The sequence below is a fragment of the Aplysia californica genome, unplaced genomic scaffold (genome assembly GCF_000002075.1).
Source record: "Aplysia californica isolate F4 #8 unplaced genomic scaffold, AplCal3.0 scaffold00794, whole genome shotgun sequence".
Lineage (NCBI taxonomy): Eukaryota > Metazoa > Mollusca > Gastropoda > Aplysiida > Aplysiidae > Aplysia > Aplysia californica.
This window is the reverse complement of record NW_004798064.1, coordinates 305,507-310,916: the sequence shown is the minus strand read 5'-3', so window position 1 is coordinate 310,916 and position 5,410 is coordinate 305,507. Positions and strand designations below refer to the sequence as shown.

The window sequence follows — 5,410 nt, the reverse complement described above, 5'->3', positions numbered from 1 at the left end:
AGGGTCGAAGTAACTGTCCTCATAGGTCATCTAAACGGTGTCTATGGGGGCGTAAAATATCTACAATTGCAATATTTTATATAATTGAACCAGTACAACGCGTCGGCTTGGGAAGCGGAGGGTTAATATCAAGTTACTATTAGCAACACAAAGATTAATACTCATTCAGACGAGGTGCACGTGAAGTTGTAGTTTTGTCGCGAGAGTGGTGCGAAAAGGGGCGGTACAGCACACTGTCACAGTATATATAAGGGACAGTTCCCTCACGTCGATATCTTTGCTAAGTTCTGCTGTGAAATACTCAAAAATTTGCTGAGGTGAGTATGTTCTATGTTTGATTGACCACGTTTTGTGACTAGATCTAGATCTAGTATGTTTTGTGTTAGTTTGTTTTGCTTTTGCTTTTTAGTTGAAGAATTTTCAGTCTGAGGAGATGCCGCCATTTGTAATTCATGTTCAAACGTTGTTCTTTGCAGCGGGTAAAGTTCTTCTCTCCTTACGCCGTTAGGTGTAATGTCTTCATTATGAAGATGTAACGAGTTTGATAAATATTGTCTTTTAGTCAGGCTTATTGTAGCTTAGAGTTTATAGTGCTCATGTAGGCATTTAAGTTAAGTTGTTTTAAACGTGTGACAATGCAAGGAGTCGATAGTGCCGTAAAACACTGACCTACTCAATCAATGGAAATAATGCAATAACTGCTCGTTTCGACGAAATACTTTCCACACAACTGAAGTACCTTTTTTAGGTGTCTCACTTACTCTTGCATAAAATGTACTTTTAAATCCTGAATAATTTATACCTCTTTGTCTGTTTAAGTCTTTGTACCATGTCTTTCTCCATTCAATGGATTTGTTTACAGGCAGAAGATATTCTCATTTAATCCCGTAAGAATTCTTTACCCCCCCCCCCCAATCTGTGCGCCTGTGTAAAACAATTATTCGCTTTGCTTCGCACAGACAAGTTGTGCTTTCCATGTTGGGTGTTTCTAGTTTGGACGTGTCCCGCTCATGAAAGTTGGTCTGCCTGCTGAATATCGTCAAATTCTGTGGTCTTTTTATAGTTTGTCCACAAAGCAAAAGTAGGTAATTTAATGGGTTGTTTAGGTTCCTGTTGCAGCAGCTGTTGAGGTTTGCTATGTTTCTGTAGTCACCATTACATTGTCGTTTCTGTTGACGAAACTACTATTTTTCTCCAGACTACCACAATATGTCGACGCTGTTTTACTTCCTGTTTGTGGTGGGTTTGGCTGGCCTGCTGCCCCGCCCCACTGTTGGACACGGCTTTCGGATGAATGGCCTCGCCACTGCGCCCAGGCACCCCCAACTCAGTGCAGAGGTAACCTAGGACAGGCCAGAGACAAGAAATGCGCTGACGAATGCATCAATTCGGAATGTCCCGGAGAAGTAGCTGGATTAAAATGCACCTGTTCATCTGGCTCCTGCAGTGCATGGAGTGATCTTGACAGCTGGTGCTCGTCAAACTGCGCATTTGACAACTGTCCAGAACAATATTGTACTTGCGAGATTGATGAAAGGACCTGTTCTGGACAACGACCAACTTACGACGTTTGGTGTTTGAACCAATGTGAACGAAGTAGCTGCAACCCTGGTCTCTGCAAGTGCCCAAACTAGATGTTCATTTAAGCGATAAGTTGGCTGACCACTTGAACCCATTACTTGTTGAATGCCCTTGTTGAAAACCTTGTTTTGCATCGTATTAAAATGTTGCAACTTTGCATCCAAATTGTACATATTGTTTCCTTCATAGATATTTCCTTTTTAAAATATGCCACTTCCTAGTTTTTGGTTAGTCTACATGAATTTTGAACGGGATTTAAACCACACAGACGTAACCAGGACCTTCTACTCGATGGAAATGACTCTGATACCCTCAGTGGGTCGGGGATATATATAGACCCACTGCTCCGCCAGCAGGAGGTGCAACCCCTTCACTGGCGATTTGTCGCCCATGGACATTTACGCTCAGGTGCACATGGGCGACACTTGCTTTGGTATATCGTCTGTCTTCTATCGTCTTTCTTTTGTCCTTTCCCGAGCTGACCGGGGAATAAAATAAATATAGTTTGCTGTCCCATAACAGGGGTGTAACCCCCCCTCCCCCCCCCCCCCCCCCCCGCTGGTGGGATGCCACTCGTACTTCACTAGCTCTCTGACATAGGGGTGGCATCTTTTGTCCGCTCTTGTTATGTCTTCCTTCCAAATATCTTTCTTTCCGATCTGTCGACCGAATGTCCGGTCCAGCAAAAAGTAGACCACAAATCCCCGTGACTTTTTGAAAACGTTGCGTTTTTAATGGCGTTCAGTATATGTATTAAATAATACATACTCTCATAATGTCTAATTGTATATATATATTATATATAATATATATATATATATATATATATATATATAAATATTATAAAGAAAAGTAGATATAAGTGTGTGGCCATATGTGTGCGTGTTTTGCTCGTGTGTGCTGTTTGTGTTTGCGTGCGTGCCTTCGTTCATGCATAGACGCGAGTACGTGAGTACGTGCGTGTGCTAGCGCACACACGTGTCTGTATGTAAGTTATTTTTACATTCACCTCACACGCGACAGTTCCAAACAAGAAGGAAGTAGGTGGAAGAACGTTCACGGAAACAAACAAGACATGAAAGTTATAGGGGGGGAGGGGGGGGCGTGGAGATCGTCTCAAAGCTTCCAATACACCCTTTAACTTCTGTTTGTTTGTTTGAGTAAAAAGAAGCACATTGACACAATGATGGTCATTTAGTGCTGGAAAATGGTAAGACAGAAACAACGGAGGGGAAATAAAGTAGTGCTATCTATATTATCTAAAATTTTGACCCGTCGTTTTGCTGTTGCTGTGCTGTTGCTGGTCTGATGCTGGACGCACTGTGTTGGAGCTCCTTACCAGTGGCGCCCTCCAACCACCCATTACGTTCATGGGAGTGCCTTGAACTAAATAGGTAAAAAAGCGTGAGTGGTTGGTGGGTGCTCTGTGGTGGTATGTTCCTTCTTTCACCCTCAAACATCTATCGTCCTTATCTTTTCTCCGTGTCCATGTGTTGTTCTCTTGCAATACAATATGTACCTCTAATATTCGGAATTAAAATGATCTATTTGTGTTACGTGTACAGTAAAATCCTTTGTAAAAACTTGAATCTAGTAAGAAAGCAACCTGGTCTGCAACTGTACAGGAATCGAACTGAGGTCTTTTGCGTTAGACAATGAAGCGCTTGGCCCGTGCACATTTAAAAAAAATGGGGTTTGCATCGTAAGAATAGCCGTTCCATTATTAATTTTTAAGTGCATTGAATATAGCTTTTTCTTTTATACAACCCGACTATGGGGGAAAAAACGACCTTGCACTTTTGGTGCAAGCTTCTCAACGCACCCTTCTCTCTTTATTAAATTCTCAATTGTGCTACCTTCCAGCCTCTTTCACAAACATGCACGCACACACACAAACGTACGCACAAACAAACAAACACACATGCACACACATATTCACACACACACACATTCACACACATTCACACACACACACATATTCACACACACACACACACACACACACACACACACACACACACACACACACACGAGAGAGACAGACACGCATGAGAACTGGATAAAGCTAAACAACGCTGATTTTTATCATCCATTCAGTTCATGCTTAGATTATCTCCCCTGAGCACCAACCCGAGCGCGTAGAGCAATACATTGTCATGTATTTACATTCTGTCGACCAGGGGAGTCAAACCCAAATTAACCCAGGTGCCGCTTTTGGTATAATCTGGGTGAACTTTGACAGCTTCATGTATTTCCCCAAATGTCTTTTTTTTTTTTTAGTTTTAAGTATTGAGGGGAAAAAAAGTACAACCGATTTATCTTCTCAGTCTTTATTAACAGCAGTTTAGAACAGGAGCAGTTTTCAGAACCTAAGCATATATTACCTACCCCTTGCCGTCAGAGAACTGACATGGCCTTTTCATTAAAACTTCAGCCATATAAAAATTTGTTAGGCACGCTGACAAAATGAGTTACTTCTCGGATTCTAGCTCTATGGACACAGACAGATGTGTCAAATGTATAGGTTGGGTTTGTAGAATTCATTGTGCGAAATGATAAAAGAAATGTTAAAGTTTAATCAATTTGAATGAAATGGCTCAATTAAAATGTGCAAATCCGATGTGTCAATTTTCAGCTGACATTTCCATTCGTGGATTACCAAAAGTAACTCATTTGCTCGCATGCCTCACATTTGGCTTGAGGGAAGAAGCAAGCGAAAACCTCAGTTTGACACGACAATGCTCATCAATAAGTATAAGTCTCTTTGGATCAGTTCTTCAACTTATTACGGTGTATGGCGAAGAAAAAGCTTTTCATTTCTACATAAAGAAAGAGGTTGTGTTTATAAATGTGTGCCATTTAAAAAGTGTCACTATTATATGCCACGTTACAACCGCAACGTGTAGCAAAATACAACCGTAACAAAATAAACAGTCTGTTGACGAACTAGAGATGTTTTGCCTTTATTTCTTTTCAATGTAACTATAATTACATTCCTTAACACGGCGACGTAGAGCTATAAGTGTAAGTCATAAAATTTTGCTGGGGCAAGAACTTAAATTTATTAAATTTCGTATAACGTCAAAGATAAACAAATTTGTTCCTTTTTATGGATTTGTTCATTTGCATACATCAAGCGTAATCACAGTAGGTTAATTCCAAGTGAGTATTTTTTTCGCCGTAATCCTAGCACATGTAAACAGAAGACACTCTGCAAAATTTTCGCCCCTACAGGTGGGGGGCCCGGAGCAAAGAATACACCAGCCGTGATACCGCGTGTCGTAAGAGGCGACTAAAAGTAAAAGTGCAAAGGTCTGTTCGCCCGAAAAGTGCCAGTTTGCGGAGGACCAACTACCCAACCAAGTAAAAAAAACCCAGTAAGTTACAGAAACACGGACAAACACAGCATTATATTTTTCTATCTTGGGAGACGGAGGAGCTTCTGCATCAGCAGGAACAATGAAGGACAGCGGACAGCGCCAAAAGGACTCTTCTGACCCGAAACCTTCTTTGGATTGGAATCCACAGGGTAAGAGATCAAGGGGAAGACCGAGTGGAACCTGGAGAAGAATCACAGAAATCGATGTACAGAAAAGTGGGAAGCCATGGAATAACATCAAGAGGCTAGCCCTGGATAGGGAAAGGTGGAAGGTATTTGTCCGTGGCCTATACCCTGGTGCAGAGTGAGAAAGGCAATGATGATGACTCTACAAAATAGTATGTAAGCATCTGGTCTGCTTTTTGTTTACTGGGCTTGTTTCTGCATATTTAAGTGTCTTTTTTTAAAAATCACTAAAGGTTAGTAATTATTAGGTTTTCTTGTTTGAGT

General features: G+C 41.2%; 1 long non-coding RNA gene across 1 annotated transcript; it reads left to right on the top strand.

Moving 5' to 3' along the window:
* The first annotated feature begins 261 nt into the window (after nucleotides 1-261).
* Nucleotides 262-1,751, top strand: LOC118478656. Its single transcript, XR_004859205.1, has 2 exons — nucleotides 262-317; nucleotides 1,199-1,751. It is a non-coding gene; the product is annotated as an uncharacterized LOC118478656 (long non-coding RNA).
* The last annotated feature ends 3,659 nt before the right edge of the window (nucleotides 1,752-5,410 follow it).